This window comes from Nanorana parkeri, unplaced genomic scaffold (genome assembly GCF_000935625.1).
Source record: "Nanorana parkeri isolate BGI_ZX_2015 unplaced genomic scaffold, ASM93562v1 scaffold155, whole genome shotgun sequence".
Classification (NCBI taxonomy): domain Eukaryota; kingdom Metazoa; phylum Chordata; class Amphibia; order Anura; family Dicroglossidae; genus Nanorana; species Nanorana parkeri.
Genome location: NW_017306423.1, coordinates 262,118 through 280,631, shown reverse-complemented (window position 1 = coordinate 280,631; position 18,514 = coordinate 262,118).

Here is an 18,514-nt window from a genome sequence, read left to right as displayed (position 1 = left end):
TGCTTTCAGGAAATATATCATGCTGGTGAGGGAAGGGGGGTCATTTTCAGGCCTGAAATGTTTTTTGCATGTGTGCAAAAAAATGCAAAAATGTTCTGGCAGCAAAAGGGTTAATGAATCCACTTCATATAATTAACCCTGCCGCCCCCGCCATCCAGTTGCCATTCTCCTTGGGGGGGGTTGGCAGGGAGGGGGGCACATTGAGGAACCTGGCCTTGGGGCAGCAGGGAGAGTAAATCCGGTGCTGTTTAGCGCCAGGAAGGAACTCTATTTTCAGTCATGTGACTATAGTTTACGCATTTTAATTGGACTCAACTGAAAATAATAGAATTCGAATTGGCATATGTATCCTGGTGTGTTAGCTCTGTGAATTGGGCTAATGTAAACAAAATTCATAAAAATATTACGAAAGGACAATGCAGACTTGGATGACTAGCATAAGTCATAAGGGGCTTTCAACATTTTTTGCAAGTTACTTATACTTTAGAGAATCTGAACCAAAAATGTAATTCTCTTTGGCAGAAAAAGCGTAACCATAACATTTTGCAGATACTCCAAGCAAACCGGAACTTACTGGAAGGGGCACAATGTTTGAAGATCGTCCTGAAGTTGTTACATGCTCTGTAGAGCACACATGTGGATCCAGTCCACCTTCTCTAAAGTGGAACAAAGCTGGCCAAACCGAGAGACGATCTGAAGATCTATCTGGAGGATATTGGAGAGAAATATCGAGGCTTACATACATTCCTTCACATGAGGATGACAAAACACAAATTCAGTGCACAGCAACTTATCACAACGGAGGAACAGAACACAGTTTAGCAATACTGAACATCAGATGTATGTATAATTTAGCTTTAAGCAGAATTGTACTTCTTAATAAAACCCACCCTCTGGGCTCCACACGCTCATCAAGGAAAACATAAAGGGCAGATTTCGAAGCGCTTGAAAAGAACATATTTAAAAAAAAAAATGTGAATGTGATTTCCACTAAACATTCACTGGAGGAAATGTAATCACTGTCATTTAAAAAACATTCACTTAGAAGAATTACCTGCATTGAAAGTTGGTGAATGTCAGATTCACTGCTTTATAAACATGCCCCTTAGTGTTATGAATTCTGGGTTAGGTTATGATTAGGGGATAAAAAATAGTGTTAAAAGTTAGTAAATAAGGTTAACTGTTAGGATCAGAATAACAATTAAGTTTTAGGGTTAGTTCACACCAGAAAATGATGCGTTTGCATGCATTTAGATGCGTTCCGGTGTTATAAGTTGCAGCTAAAATAGGACGAGCAGTACTTTTTCTGACTGCATCTGAACGGACTGCAATGGTGTGATTACAGCATGAGAAAGCCCATAGGAAAGCATTGTGATGTATGTTGGCTGCAGCAGCCAAACTGAACGGACTGCATCACAACTGCATAGGGTTGCCACCTTTTCTTCAAGCGAAACCTGAACACTCTAGCGACACGTGGACATTTTTTTGGAAGAATTAGTCCTGGCTTATTCATATGTAAATAACGACACCCATTCATATGTAAGTATATTAGTTGAGACTATTTTCAGTGGGGGGCCAGTAGCCCCTATCCTAACTTTGGTTGCCCCTGTCTGCCTGACATCTTGTGTCCACGTTTCTGCTGCCATGAAACCCGAACACAGCATTCGAAACCCAGACTGTCCGGGTGAATCCTGGACAGGTGGTAACCCTATCTTAGGGTTGGGATAAGGGATAAGGATCTATGCACACACAAGTATTTACATATTCTCTGTAGCTATAGGCATCCTGGAGAAATTCATCTTCACAGTTCACAACAGGGGCACAAACATGTTATAAAGTGTAGAATCTTGGCAGGCCTCCAGACATCTAATGTAAACACACATTAGGTGTTATTAAGCTGTTGGTAATGGACTGAAACTGATCTAAGAGTCTTTATTATTATCTTTAAAGGACCACTGAGAATTAATTTCTCACATTAGCAGCACCAATTAAGAGATGATTGGAGGATCTACAGCCGAGTGATACACAAATAAGATACATTTTTATTAATCATTAATAGTTAAGGTACTTGATTGCATTTTTAAGATTTAACTCCCAAGATTACTGTCACTTTAAGTCAGACACAGCCAGTCTACTGGCATCTTCATAAGCAGCAATGGCAGGTCTCATACTTCCCTTGGGACAGAATCACTTTAAGGCCCTATGAGATATAGGAAGTCAGTATTGTTAGAATACACATTATTGTATTTATAGCAATAACTCCTGCAGTATACGATTTCGGTCACTAGATGGCAGTGTGTTTATAAGTTCTGTTATATATGTCTAAGGTAGATTCTCTGTTGTTTTGAATAAGGTAGAAAATAAAAGCTGTGCTTCCTTCTTGTTTTAGCCAAGCCATGTGCAGCATGCGTATCATAATATTATACTTTTATATTTGTTCACACAATCAAAAGAGGTTGTTTATACCTATTATATTTATGCACAACCAACGGATATTGGTTTATCATTAGTCTTTAGATTGCACTCATTGTACAAGCTTTGGACCCATAGCGCTGCATGCCTATTATTTATTCATATCAGACTGTGTACTTGTGTTTTTCTGTGCAAGAAGTTCCAACAAGTATGTTATGCTATTTGTCAGCAATCTGGAAAACAAAAATTCTAATTCCACTTTCAAATTGTAATTGCCCTTTAAGTAAACAAAAATATTTTCTTCTTCGCCAGATGCACCAAAAGATGTGACGGTCAGCTTGCCCAAAGACACGGCATTTGCAGAGGGTAGTGATGTGAATTTAACATGCACCAGCAGATCTAACCCTCCTCCACACAGATATGAATGGTACAGCACGAATAGCAAAATTAAATTAGAAACTCAAGATAAGAAGATCCAAGTGCTGAATGTGAGCAAAGACACTGAACCTTATTCTTGTGCTGCAATAAATGTTGTTGGGAGAGGAGAATCACCGCCAACAAAGATCCCTATGCAATGTATGCATGTCATACACACCAGTAATAGAGACAAACCTTTAGATCGTAATATATCATTTAACAACATATTTTATGTGTTCTGTAGATGCTGCTACTGGAGTTCAAGTCATTGTGCTTCACCCAACAGAGGGAGCCAATGAGCTAAAGTGCAGTTTTCTGAGTAGTAACCCCAATGCGACGCATTACACCTGGATCAAGGATGGCATCACCCTAGTAGATAAAAGCGGACAGATCCTGGTATTAGACAGCAGTGAAGATGAATCTGGCTCGTACTCCTGCATCGCTCACGACACAGCTGGAAGCTCAAACTCCACAGAGGTGGATTTTAGAGGTCAGAAATTAAATTAATTTTCCGTGTAAACAGTTCTAAGAAAAAACATTTTGTTTTTCTAGGAAGACATTTTTGTCCCTACCTGTATAAAAAATGTTATGTTTTCCTAAGGGCCATGGCACACTAGCAATTCAGTCAAATCTCTACCAAAAATGACCTGTTTTAGGGGAATAACTTGGCAGTAGACATAACTGCAGCTTAGGACCGCAGCTCTCTGCATCTCATGCCAGTGATTCCGTCCTTACAGATCCCTACTTATGCAAGAAATTCTTGCCTTAGAACTGCTTATCCATTTACCATCCAGATATCATAAAAATAGGGCACAGGAAACATTCTAGCATGGCTGAAAAACGGGAAAGTTTCAAAATACCTAAAATGGTGCCAGTGGCCATGCAGTTCTCATCAGTTCTGCATCTCCTCAGACCTCCAGAGCACTTAGCTGCCCAGAGGCAAAACTGGACTAGCACTCAGCTATAGCATCAGGGCCCGGTACTGTCTCCCCAAAATAGATGCAGCTCATTACACTGGTAACAATCCTGCACAATCAGAGCCCACCTTTGCTCTGATTGTAGAAGCCATATGTGATTGGAGTCACAGACTGAAAGTGTACTTATTGATCACTCATTGGTGAAGCAAGATCTCCAGAACTCTTCCCTATTTATAGAAACTAGAAACACTAAAAGGGAATTGTTTGCTTGCCAACAGAAGCTGGACAATTTGCACAAATGTATGTTTTCTTGGCTTCCCTGATGGGTTGAGGGTTCATGGAAATCTCTCCATGTTTGGTTGTTGAATCTGCACACTGCCCTTCAACCGCCTTCTTCAGGAGCCATTCCTAAACACATCAATGCAAAAATACTGAATCTCCAGGACAAAGTAGCTATCCTCTGTACTGCAAGACTGGCAGGGGAACTCCACTTCACTATTTTCCCCCATTTTTGTTGAATTCCAGTGGAGGCAAGCTACCTTTCCTGCAGTTTAGAAGAGTCTGAGGGAAAAGAGCATTGCCTATTGCATGTTGTATCCTGCCAAAGTGAGAGTTTCCCTGGATGGCAGGTTGTCCTTCCTTTCCACCTCCTCTAAGGCTTCTGACTGGCTTGATGTCCAGATGAAAAAGCTGCAGGGACTACCCTCACGAATGATTGATTAGTATATTATACCTTGGGAAACTACCCCTGCTCTTCAACCTTCTTCACTTGCTTAATTTTTATATATGCCTCCAAGAGAGAAGGACTATATTTGATCTTTCACAATCTCCTTTTACTTGATGGTTTGGCATTTCAACACACCTACACTAGACAATGATGTTGATGGTGATGAAGATAATATACCCTTTGCAGGGAAAACATGCTTTTTTTGGGTGCTGCTTTTTATGTGTTAAAGTAAATGCTTCTGTTCACACTAAAACCACTTTGACTTCCGTATATGGTTTTGTCAGGGTAGTTCTCCTTTTTTTTCCTATCCCCTTCATCTTCTCAAACACAGATCCCACTGACAATATATACTCTTCACTGGAAAAAAAAGGGTCTTAGTCAGGGTTGGATTCACTCTCTCTGCTGCCCCAAGGCTAGGTTCCTCAATGCGCCCCCTCCCTTCCTAAATAATAATTTCTCATTATTTTTTTACGTATTTTTTTATTTTGTTATTTAAAAAAAAAAAACTTTTTATCAATTTTTATTTTATTATTATAATATTTTTTTCACTTAACTTTATTGCTATCACACAGGGGCTAAATGTAGGGAAAAAATACCTTTTTCTATGTGACATTGCTCTATATGTGTATATTATATGAGCATTTATTGTACCTACTAAAGTTCTCATAACTTTCTTCTGCACAGATAGCAACGGTGATCAATACAGTGATCAATACAGTTCTATTTTACTTCCAATCCTGGGCGTTTTGGCTATAGTCATCCTTCTGATAATTATTGTCTACTTTTATAGAAGGTAAGACAGACAAGTCTCTCAAGGTCAGTGTTTGATCTAAGCTAGTTTCAGTCATAAGACACCTTAATGACCAATGGACCTCATGGATGAAATAGTTTGGATGCAAGCTGATTGTTCATGTTTATTCCTGTAGACAACAGATGATCACTAGTGATGGGAAAAGGTTTCCTGACCTGTCTAAAAATAAATCGACCCCAGAATTGTCAGTCTGACTGATGCATAGACTGCCGATAACTGAAAACAACTAGATTGAACAAGTGTCATCTAGACTGCACAACTCTGGCGGTCCATGGAGTATTACTCTAAGGCTTTTCCTGTTGCCTAATAGCTGGGGCAGCTACAGCGAGACCACTGGGCTCTACCTGTAGGGAGCTGGACCAATAACTACAGGTGACATGGTGGGAATGAGTACTGGAAAAAACATCTATTTGTATTAGACATGTGCGATTCGTTTCGTTCCGAATCGAAATTCGGACGAATTTTCGGAAATTCGGACATTCGGATGTATCCGAATTCCGAATTACAGACATAACGAATGCAAACAAATCCGAATTTCCATTTCCGAAATTCGGTAGCGTTAGTACGAACGTTCGTTTCGTATTCTGTTCTTATTCGTTTCTTATTCGTTTCGTTTGTTGGAGCAAAGTGACATTAGAGAACGAGAAAAATATTTCCCCCCCTTCAAATGTCACTTTGCTGCAAACGAACGAACGAAACGAATACGAAACGAATAAGAACAGAAAACGAAACGAACGTTCGAACTAACGCTACCGAATTTCGTCTGAATCCGAATTCCGAATCCGAATTGACTTTCACACCCGAATCCCGAAAAACGAAATAACACAAATCCGAATTTAAAACGAAACGAAACTAAACACATTTTTTGGCAGTGCACATGTCTAATTTGTATCTCTTGGTTAATTTAACATATGAAACAAGATATGTCCTGAAGAGTATATATACACGGTGTGTGATCAATATTATTGTTAAACATTGCCTCTTCTGATCGGTCATTCACTCGGCTGCCCTCGGCAGCTTTGTGAATAGACCCCATAGTATTTTTGCATATTTTATTTATTTAGTTATTCTGCTCACGGCTGTAAAATATACAATTTTATAAAACTGTTTAACAAAAATAATCATAAGAAATGAAATATTTCTTGTGATTATTTAAATTATTTAATTCTTATTCAGTGGAGTCCAGCACATGTATGTGCCAGTTGCTCATTGGCTAAATGGGAAGATTGGCAAGCAAGGGTGTGCAGGAACGACCGCCATTCTCTTGCCACACTTACTCCATATTATCAAACCTACTCAGTATAGCTGGATTTCTGAGGATGCTCCTATGTCGTACAAGTAACATTCTCTATTTTTCCTAATTTTTGTTTTTGAAACCCAAATATAAGGGGGTGTTTTACTTTCTTTCTGACCCCAGAATTCACAACGTCCAGAAGATGTCACATATACAGATCTTGTGAAAACAGAGGTTTCAAGTGATTATGACATTCTGCAGGTAATGAAATAACTGGCAGATTTAATTCACAGCAAAACACAGGTTCACAGAATAACGCAGATCATACTGTTTATTAAATTACTATACCTTATATATTTCTGTTCTCTTGTATGCCCCTGTTGCTTCCACCTGCAGGGTGGCTATGTTAACATGCAGGGTCTTACGTGGAGCCCCAGGGAGCACCCTTATGTGCATGCTCCCAGCTGGGACTACTATGGTTTTGGAGGGGTCAGCTGAGACTTTAGGAGAGCGGGGCTGGGCATGAAGAATTATGGGAAATGTACTCCTGACCAGTGGCATCACAAGGGGGGTGCAGGGAGTGCAACCCACACCCGGGAGACACCATTGGAGGGGTGACTGTCAGTCATTTTGGGGTCTCCCCCTCTGAAAATGCAGGCACTCGGTCATGGACCAAGAGCCCGGCAGTTGCAGGAAAGAGGGGACCCGGCGGCATACCTTATCCCACATGGTGAATGTCCCCTCCTCTCTCTGCCGGTGTCCATCACCAAGATGGCTGCTGGCAGGTATCAAAAAGATGACCGCACATGCGCGATGATGTCACGGCAGGGTGTCACCCGGTATCTGCTCCGGGTGACACCTGACCTTGGGACGCCCCTGCCCCTGACACAGGCAATCACCTGTAAACAATGTGCACTTCCTGATCTGTAACTTTGAGGAACAATACAAGGATAGAGCAGGCTGTACAAATTTTAAAGAGTAACTCCATTCTAAAAAGTAATCCCCTCTGTGAGATCAATTCCCATTGCAAGGATAAGAACAAATATTGTTGCAGATTCCCACTTTTTTCTGTTGTGAAGACAAAGCTGCTTGTTTTACCATGTCCTTTGCAAACTGATCTCTGAATGAAAAAGTCTGGGTTCATTTTAACCCATCTGGAGGACTTTCTGTGTTGTGATGAAGAAAGTTGCAACGGCTTTAGTAGTAAAGGTAAAAACAACTGACGCAGTGTAGGTTTAGTACTACTTTAACAAAAAGAATACATCTTCTATTTTTTTTTCTTACAGCCTTCATTCCCTGCTCCACCTGCAGCCGGAGGAAAAGACTTAACTTCAGATGACCAGTATGAAAACCTACGGAGAGAACAATAAAAGAAACCCCTATATGAGTTGCTAGGAAAAGTACACATAGCCTTTAAAATTTCTAAAGGAGGAAATGCAGCTTTACTATGAGAAGTCAATTTAAAAAAAAAAAAAATATACATTCAATTTTTTTTTATAAATGTATTTTAAACACTAGTTAATGGGTACCATGTTTTCAGTACTACTGGTCTTATTTTGTATCTGTCCTGTTTTGCTGAAATAACTTTAAAAAAAATAAAACACATTTTAAATAGTACTTGTGTTATTTGAATAAATGAAAGTGTATATAAAGCAATTTTTTTTTAGAGTTGATAGAGTGGAGAAATTAATGTCATTGGGAAAATTTTACTTTATTTCCTATACAGACACAGCAGGAAGCAAGATCTCTCCAAAGCAAGGACAAATGCCCTCTTAGACAGCTGTCACCAGAACAGATTTTCCCATTGGAAGATCGCCTCTCTATTCCTGTTCTCAAGACAACTGGCGTACTCGCCCAAATGCTCTGATACTTACTCGGACCAGCAGTGCCACGAGGGAGCATTAAACCGGCTTCCCGGCAAATCAGGAAACCAGGTGGCGGGTTATGACCCGCCGCCTGGCTTCCTGAATTGCTAGGAAGCCGGCTTCACTTATTGATAGGCAGCTTGGCTACCTGACCAATCAGGAAGCCGGGCGGCACGCCATGACCCACCTCCTGGCTTCCTGATTGGCTAGGAGCTGCCTTTACTTGTTGCTAGGAAGCTGTAATGCTCTGGACTACATATCCCAGAGATGTAAAGCTTATCTCAAGGATGAGCCCAGCGTAAAGCTTGGCAAAACTTTAATTTCTATTTGTTGTCTGTTCTTGCAGTAAAGCTTCAAGGAAACTGACCCAAGTAGCATTTAAAAGTACTTTACTTGGCGAAAATGCTGCGTGTACAAACTTAGTTACAGGAAAAGCAAACATAAACAAATACAGGCTGCTACAAACAAACAATCACATGCACCCACTACACTATCCTTCTAGTACATGTAATGCTTTCTAGGAGAAAACACACTAAAAATGTACTTAGCTAAAAATTCCGTGATGAACATGACTTCCTGGCATAGGCGTTTGTAGGAAAATGGCTTCTCGTTGCAGTCTCTGCTAAATCCTTTGTATTAGAGTGATGTCCTGGTCTTGAAGCAAGTCCCACCTTTTGTGTAAGTCCCCTCGTGAAACCCTCGTCTTGTGAAGTGCCCTGAACCTTTTAGCTACTGGCTTTTTATTGAGAGAAAACTGGCCTCCCACTTGGGAGCGCCGCCCCTTTTATTTTTATGAAAGTGAAATACATGCATTTCACTTTCCCACCTCTAGGTGGCAGTGTTGTATCATAAATTGCCATCAGTAGTCCAGATTTGATTTCAATCTTGACCAGGCTATGTGTGACTGTTTACACAATGCTTCCCCATATCACCATCCCATTGTGATACGAATAATGGAGAAACAATACAGGACAGCCACACCATTGTGAAAAAAACTGTTTGGTCTATTTAGAAGGCACCTTCCATTGTGTGGAACCAGCTTTCTGTCAATAAAAAAACAAAACCTCCGTCTCTTGATAATCCGAGCCCATGGATGCCAGTATCAGTATTCAGTATCTGCGAACATCAAAAACAAAAAAATATTGGTACTCGTGCTTGATATTAAAAAAACAGTATTGTTGCATCCCTAGTTCTAACTCTTCACAGCACTATCCAAAACCAATATAACACCCTTCGGCTTTACCTACACTTTAATACCATTTGTTCTACACATATTTATTAGGTGAAATTAAAGTAGATAGAGAGGGTAAATCCCCAGTGGTGACACAGATATTAGTGAAATACTTGTTCCATCAAAGACTAAAATCAAAGACTAAAATAAAGGTCTGCCTCTAGATATAATTTAGGCAAGTAATGACATTATTGCCAGGCGACTAATAAAGACTACACATGCTAGCAAAAAGTAAAAAACAAATATCAACACCTTGCTTACCTCAGCACAGATTTACACAGAGGGCTCATCATTTTAGCTCATTTGCATTCCAAAAATGTATGAAAAGGGCTTATCAGTGGTATAAAGACAAAATTGTTCTCTTTCAATGATACAAAATCCTCTAAAAACACTCTACATAAACACAATAACCCAACACTCAATCTTAAAGAAGAGGTGTGGCAACCTCAGCAAATCCTAGGTCTTCACGTTGAGCGGACCTGATGGAGGTCTTGAATGACCAGATACAAATAAGTCTCACAGCCAAAGTTGAAGGAAAGTTGAAGTATATTTATCTACAGGATGATTCTTGGGATGGCAGCAACAGCTATTGCAAAGGAGACCCAGGGCACGTCACCCCTGGGTAGTAGAAGGCCCAGGGCACGTCACCAGGGTTTAGCTTTGCCATGGCAAATTAGATTTTCACCATCTATGACAGGGGTGCCCACAATTTTTGTGTTGATGATCTACTTTTCAAATGACGAGCTACATGAGATCTACCAATGAAAAACAAAAACGGTTGTCTCGCTCTCCTTTCTGTCTCGCTCTCTCTGGGTCTGTCTCTCGCTCGCTGTCTGGCTGTCTCAATCGCTCTCTGGCTGTCTCGCTCGCTCTCTGGCTGTCTCGCTCTCTCTGGGTCGCTCTAAAGTCTCTCACTACTCTGCAATATTACAGAACATCGGGAAGCTAGACCTCCTACTTCTCCTCCTTACATGCTCAGCCCTCTATCCTAAAGTCGCTGCTCTCATGCTGTCTACCTCTGCCTTCATGTGTCAGACGCAGCAGACGGGGAGGGGCTAAACAGACCGTAGGAGGGTTCTCGGGATAGTGAGCCGACTTACAATCGTGATCTACCAGCATCAGCTTTGTGAGCTACTAGTAGATCACGATCTACCTAATGGGCACCCCTGATCTATGAGATGCAGCTACAAACAGAACCCACCCATCACCATATAAGGGTCAATCAAAACAGAAGAGAAACCCAACACACTGCACATCACCCGATGTAATTTAAAGGAAGATTCTTTAACAGACAGGATGTGATGAGGAACTACCAGGAAGATGTCCAACCAATTGGTGTCTTCTTGCTCCCAAATACAGGAAAAACATATCTGTGTCAGAAACATAACAATACTAACCAGCTCTACTCCATTGTAATCTAAATATAAGCTCCATAGTGGGTAGAAACCCAGTAATCCCCACCTGTCTAAACCCGCCTGTAACCTGGTCATTTGGGTTTCTCCTACCTTTTCTGCGGTTACCTGCCCTGTTTCTAGATCCAGCAACACTGACAACTTCCATAATGACCAGAGAGGTGTCACTTAGGGACAGAGTGAAGGAAAATTTCACCAATGGAGTCACAGGCAGCAGTAAAACCTGGTAAAGTCTCTAACCCAGGAGTAGCCAAACTCCGGCCCCCCAGCTGTGGCGAATCTACAAATCCCATGATGCATCTCTCTTGGGGAGTCATGTATGTGGCTTTAGAATATTGTTTTACTTGCCAAATTATTTAGATTCCTCCCCATCCAGCTCTGACACACAGCACAGCACTGTCTGGCAGGACAGGAGACCTGATTTTTCATTTCTTCAGTTTACTAACACTTACAGGTCTTGTCCCCCCCCCCCAGACTGTGATTGGGCAATAAAAGGAGAAGCAGCAGACTGATCGGCTCATCTCTCTGTCACTGTACTCTCTCATTAGCATGCACCTTGCACTGCACCATAACAGATTGGCTCCTTTTTCAGCTTCTGCCTCCTTTAGTCTGAGCTCTGCTGTCCATGGACTACCAGAGGCTGACAACAAAATATAAAAGTAAAACATATAAAAGTATCAGGTACTTACCCTGCTTACCTTTCAAACATCCCATTAAATGAGGTATTCATGAATACAGAGCTAAATTAACTTGCGTCTTTATTTCAACTTTAAATACCCCAAAGAAAAGATAGCAGAATGTGCCAGCAACCAAAAGAGGAAGTCTCAGTTTAGGGATGTTGCCACAAAAATTTGTTAAAATGATCTGTATCTGTTAAGTAGCACTGACAACTCCAAAGGAGAGGAAATGGCCGGCATCATTGAATATAGTCACCAACAACTAAAGCCATATAAAGACAGACGGACAAAATAATTATTTACAGTACTCTAGAATAAAAAATGAAAAGCCGGTGTGCAGACTGGAAGGTTTCTATCAGCATCCAAAAATGAGTCTTCAAGAAATGACTGAATATTTATTTTATTTATATAAATGATACATATGTATGTAATATATACAAGTAGATATAAACCCGATCACTAAGGGGTTATATAATCTTTCACATGTGTATGTCATTTCATACATCACTTTCAATATTGATACATTTGCAACTTCATTAAAATAATCCCTGGTTGCAGCTATGAAGGGGGCGTGACCCCGGAAACGCGTCATCACACAGTCTCCTCTGCTGACACATAGACACGATTGTGCAGCTTCCATAGACTTTCTGTTGGGTCCATTGACTTACTTTTTATATCATTATCATGCTGAATTTTGTGAGTATGTTTTTTATCTACCTTTGATCCTGATCTTAATAAATTTGTCTGCACCAGGAAGGGCGCCCCCTGTTTGTGTTTTTTTCCGCAGCTAAGACACTAATTGCACGCAAATGGCGAGATACCTCTCCTCCAAATTTATCGGCAGTTATCTCTTCTGTGAACTTACAATGCTCCTATGAACGCACGTTCACTCTAACTCATAATAACTATGCTCCCTTTCATAAATGTTGGGAACGTAGGTTAAAGGAGAATTATGAGGTGAGTGATTTTCACTCAGCCTCATAATCTGAGCCCAGTAGATCGGGAAGTGAGTGAACACATACCGGCGCTCGCTCACTTCTCGATCTATCCGTGCAGAGAGCCGTGACAGGGGAGGGGCTGGATTCCCCCCTCCCCGCTCCGATCCTCCAGCGCCGACTGGCGGAACGGACGGGGAAGGGGGCGGGTACAGCTGGCTCTGCCTCTAGATAGGCAGAGCCAACTGTCACTCACGCAGCTGGGTGGCTCCAAACATAATTGCCGGCATCCGTTCCGGCTGCGGCGTCTCAGTATTCCCCCGAGCTGTAGTTAGCGGTATACTGAGCTTTGGGTGACGGGAGGACGCTAGTTTGTGTCCTCCCGTTACCCTTAGGAGAACTATGGGGAAAAGCCCTAACCCCATAGTTCTCCTTTAAGGAAACCATATTGTATGTTGTGACTGACTTAACAATATTAGAAATTTGGATGTTGTCTCTCTTTTCCCACCTAACCCACTTTTCTTCCTATTCCTCTTCCTCCCCTCCTTTTTTCTCTTTCTTTCCTTTCCCCCCTCCTCTTCATACAAAGTGCCTGACACTGTTTATATGTACTTATAATCTATGTATACCTACTTTGTTATTTATCCATCCTTGTAACCAGGGGCGTAACTAGAAATCACAGGTCCCCATAGCAAAATTTTGTATGGGGCCCCATGATTGCTAGTTAGGCCACTTGCAGAGCCCACCATAGACTCTCTATGGTGGGCTCTGCAAGGTCTCAGTTGGGCTGCACGCCTCTTACCTGTCAGCGTTGTCCACCTCCGTGGTCGCCGCCGCCGGGCCCCTGCCTCCTCTTCCGTCCCGGGCTCCGCCTCCTTCCATCGACGGGCCCACCTCCTCTTACATCACTGGCCCCACCTGCTCTTAGATCGCTGGCCAGTGATGTGAGAGGAGGTGGGGTTGCTGTTAGGCAGGCCCCGCCTCCTTCTTTACTGTAAACACCGGTGTAACCGGCCTATTCTGCCGCATCTGCTGGCTGTCACTGACACAGCTCCGCAGCGGCTGTGAGGGGGAACGTTCTCCTTCACAGCTGCTGCTGAGCTATGTCAGTGACAGCCAGCACCCGACACGCCATAGCGACCCAGGCGGCCCACACGGCATCAGAGGGATGCCTGGCCGGGCCCCCCTGTGCCCGGGCCCCATAGCGGCCACCTGGGTCGCTATGGCGATTGTTATGCTATTGCTTGTAACATTGTTATTCCATCTTCTCAGTCATTAAGTCGTGACCCAAGTCGCTCCGCATTGGATCGCACGGCATTGCGGTACCATGCGTTCCGGTGCGGGCGATCGAATTGTGGGTGGGAGATGCCTTTGGTGTGCCATTCAAATGAATGGCAATGCAACACACCTTGCACACCAGAATGCGCGGTAGGTGTGATTGCATGCTAAGGTGCGTTAAGACACTGACATGCATACACAACCAAGCTGACGTGCCGGGGAGAAAATTACATGACACACTGCTCGCGATGGCAGCGCGCCACCGCTCCGCTCTGCTTCACGTGCAGTGTGTCACAGCCTTAAGTTTAGATTTTGAATGCTGTCTTCATAACTCAGGCCTTTCAATCCCTTTAATTACCTTCTCTGAACTCTTTCTTTCTTTCCTTCTCTCTCTCTCTCTCTCTCTCTTTCCTATCCCCACACTGCAAGGGTGACACGACCATTTTGGTCTAAGGTCTAAAATAAGAATTGAGAATTGTATATCAGAGAAGTTGCTCATTTCAGGAAATAATCAGGAAGAAGTAACTTCTGCAAATCGTACCGTCTGCACTTAGGGGTGCAAAGTGTGTCTTGCCTGTGCTTCTCATTCCTGAACTCTAACACCCAGAAGAGCTGATGACTCGAGCATGTAAGTAACTTAATACAGAATAGAAGGGTGGGCTGGTATTACTATAATGTCTGATTGTCTGCTTTGTCTGTGTCATATTAATATTACACTTGATTGGTGATTATTAGCAATTTTTGATCAATCACCCCTGTAAAAAGACCAGGAAAAAAATATATATATTTTTTTTTTAACTGTACATGGTTAATTAATTAAATGACAACCCAATTCAAAAGTGTTCTTCCATGGAATGACCTCCCATTGATGCGTTAAAGCTGAACTCCAGGCAAAGAGCTAAATACACAACTGGAGTACTTGCATGGAAGGTGTTTTACCTGCCAAAGGATTCATATTTTTGCCCATGCAGCCCTGAGGTTTATTTGAGATTTACAGGCTTGTAGGGTCAGTTGCTATTGTCTTAGGCATGCTCCCAGAACTATCAGGGTTATTCACAAAAGGTTGAGGAGTTTGGAGAAGTGAACAATCTAGGACAACATAGCTGATATGGAAACATTCTCCAATTCAGCTCATTTTCCAGTTCAGCTATTTTGACCTAGATTATTAACGTCTCCTGCCTTCTCCAAACTGTTCACCCTTTTGTGAATAGCCCTGTATATCTTCCAAGAGCCATTTCCATATACACAGAGTTGACAGCTACCTTATTTTGCTGGGAAAGATATCAATGCATGCATGGGAAGAGGGACAGAGAGGGGAATGGGATAGGTGGAGTTTTGTAGTCCAGCAGGCAGGGTTGACAAACACTACTTATAGCAAAGGCATTGCATTGTCAGCTCACTATACAAAGTGAGTAGCACACTGAATTTCTGGCAGATCAACAGACATTTTTCTGTACTTGCAGCTTTTAAGGGATAGAGCACTGCAAATATGGAGTGGCATGCTGAATGTTTTTTTTTTTTTTTCACATACACTTTGAAATATCAGTTTCCATTTAGGGAAAGGGGACGGTGTCTGTGAAACCCCCTCCCACAACTCTGGCCACCTGTTATTCACCTCCAGTAATCTCCCCCTCCTGTCCATCCTCTAACTAGTGTTCAGATCTAGGGGTCAATTGCTAAAAACTGTTACTGACAAAAATATATTTGCTACAATATATAAATATTATAATTAGCAAACAAACTCTGGGATGGGAACCTTCATAAATTAGTTCATATGTTCCATGCAGACCCTTAGGGTCTTCTTTGGCTCCACATTAAACTGTACAATTTTTTACAGTTGCATCCGTGATTGTACGTTGTCACTGACAAGCTCAGTACAGAATGAATATTACAAAGAAGATTCTGGTCCTGACGCTTCTTCAAGGTAAATTAGATTCATATTATGAGGAAACTTGATAACTAGAAACACATAAAAAGTCACATTTATTTTCAGGTCTTCTGCCGGGACTTCTGTGTCAGAGGTGGGAGTTCCCTTCCAAAATTGTTGGTTTGATTGGATCCTGTGTGGAGATTCCGTGTACGTTCTACCCTCCTAGGAATTCTGGGAGATCCAGTACTGTTTGGTATTTATATAGTCTATTTAGATACCATCAGATTTTTAACAGTCATGGAAGTTCTGAAGTATTAGAGGATTACAAAGGCAGAACCTCTCAAGTGCGTTGGAGTCCTAGCTGTTCACTGAGGATAGACCCTGTGAGAATAGATGATGAAGATGATTATTATCCAGGAATAGCAGAAGATCCGGGTACAAATGCGTATTCACTGCATAGTATGTATCTACATCTGGGTGTCACAGGTAAGCATTTCTTTATGGGGTAATGAGCAGACTTGGGTTTATGGAAAAGCACACCAAACCACTGTCTATGGCTGTACAGTTAGGGGGTTGTAGGTCAGTATTTATATATATAGTATGTAAGCTATTTGGATTGAAGCACTGACATTCTTTCAGTTCTATGATATTTATTTTTGCACAGAATGTGGAAGAGTTAGAACCATTGTTGGGACTTTATTGTAGTTTTTTTTATAGCCAGTGAATTATCCCCAACACAAAAACTGGTCAAATCTTTCCAATGGGAACACAAACAGTAATTAATGCAGACCTTGCAGTAACATGCCTATTATGCCTGTGCCCCTTCTCCCTTTAAAAGTCAATGGTTATAGTATGTCCAAAAATGTAACTGTAAAAAAAAAGGTAGATTTGATACCTTCTTACCCCCATCTTATGCCTACATACCCTAGGTGAGTGTGACATCGTGCTCCTTCTTTTTTTTTAAAATTCTTTATTTTAGTGTTTTTATAAAACAGGTAATCACAAACAAAACACATAATACATAAATCAGCTATCACATATCGTGCTCCTTCTGGTGAGATCCTGGGCAATACAGAACAGCTCAAACCTTGCAAGAAGACACTCTTGGGCTGGAGTGGCTTCTAACCAGATTTGGCCTGCTCTGCATTCTTGAAGAATCTTTCCCTGCGGAGGAAGATGTCCCACCTAGCAATGTGTAAGATGGGGGTAGGGTAAGTATGCAATTTACCCTTTTTCTTTACATGTACATTTTGGGAAATATACAACCCCAATTCTGAAAAAGTCGAGGCGCGGTGTGAAATCTACATAAAAATACAATGCAATGATCTGCAAATCTCATAAACTCATATTTTATTCACAATAGAAAATAGAAAACATATCAAATGTTTAAACTGAGAAAATCAACAACTTTAAATAAAAAATAAGGTAATTTTGAAACTGATGGCAGCAACACATCTCAAAAAAGTTGGGACAGGGCCATGTTTACCACGGTGTAGCATCCCCTCTTCTTTTAACAACACTCTGTAAATGTCTGGGAACAGAGGAGATCAGTTCCTGGAGTTTTGGGAGAGAAATGTTGTCACATTCTTACCTGATATAGCATTGTAATTGCTCAACTGTCCTGGGTCTTCATTTTCGTATTTTTCGTTTCAAGATGCTCCAATATTTTCAATTGGTGAAAGGTCTGGACTGCAGGCAGGCCAGTTAAGCACACGGACTCTTCTACTACACAGCCATGTTGTTGTCATAGATGCAGTATGTGGTTTAGCATTGTCCTGCTGAAATATGCATGGCCTTCCCTGAAAAAGATGTCGCTGGATGGGAGCATATGCTGCTCTAAAACCTGGATAAATCTCTCACCATTGATGGCGCCTTTCTAGATGTGCAAGCTGCCATTCCATACACACTAATGCACCCCCCATACCATCAGTGATGCAGGCTTTAAAACTGAGCACTGATAGCACGTTGGAAGCTCCCTCTCCTCTTTAGTGCGGAGGACGCGGCACCCATGGTTGCCAAAAAGAATGTCAAATTTCAATTCGTCTGACCGCAAAACAGTTTTCCACTTTGCAACAGACCATTTTAAATGAGCTTTGGCCCAGAGAAGACGGCGGCGTTTCTGGATCATGTTCAGATATGGCTTCTTCTTTGCATGCAGGAGCTTAAACTTGCATTTTTGGATGGCACGGTGAACTGTGTCCACATACAGTGATTTTTGGAAGTATTCCTAAACCCATGCAGTGATGTCCAACACAGAATCATGGCTGTTTTTAATGCAGTGCCGTCAGAAGGCCCGAAGATCACGGGCATCCAATATTGTGTTTTGACCTTGTCCCTTGCCACAGAGATTTCTCCAGATTCTTGGAATCTTTTGATGATATTATGTACTGTAGATGGTGATATATTTGAAGTCTTTACAATTTTATGTTGAGGAACATTATTCTGAAATTGTTCAACAATTTGGAGACGCAGCTTTTCACAGATTGGTGAACCTCATCCCATCTTTAGTTCTGGGACACTTTGACTCTCTAAGATGCTCTTTTTTACTCAATCATGTTACTGATCTGTTGCCAATTAACCTAATTAGTTGAAAATGTTCTTCCAGCTTTTCCTTCTTAGTACCACTAACTTTATCAGGTTTTTGTTGCCCTGTCCCAACTTTTGAGAGTTGCTGCCATCAATTTCACAATGACCTTATTTTGTTTAAATGGTCAATTTTCTTTCTCAA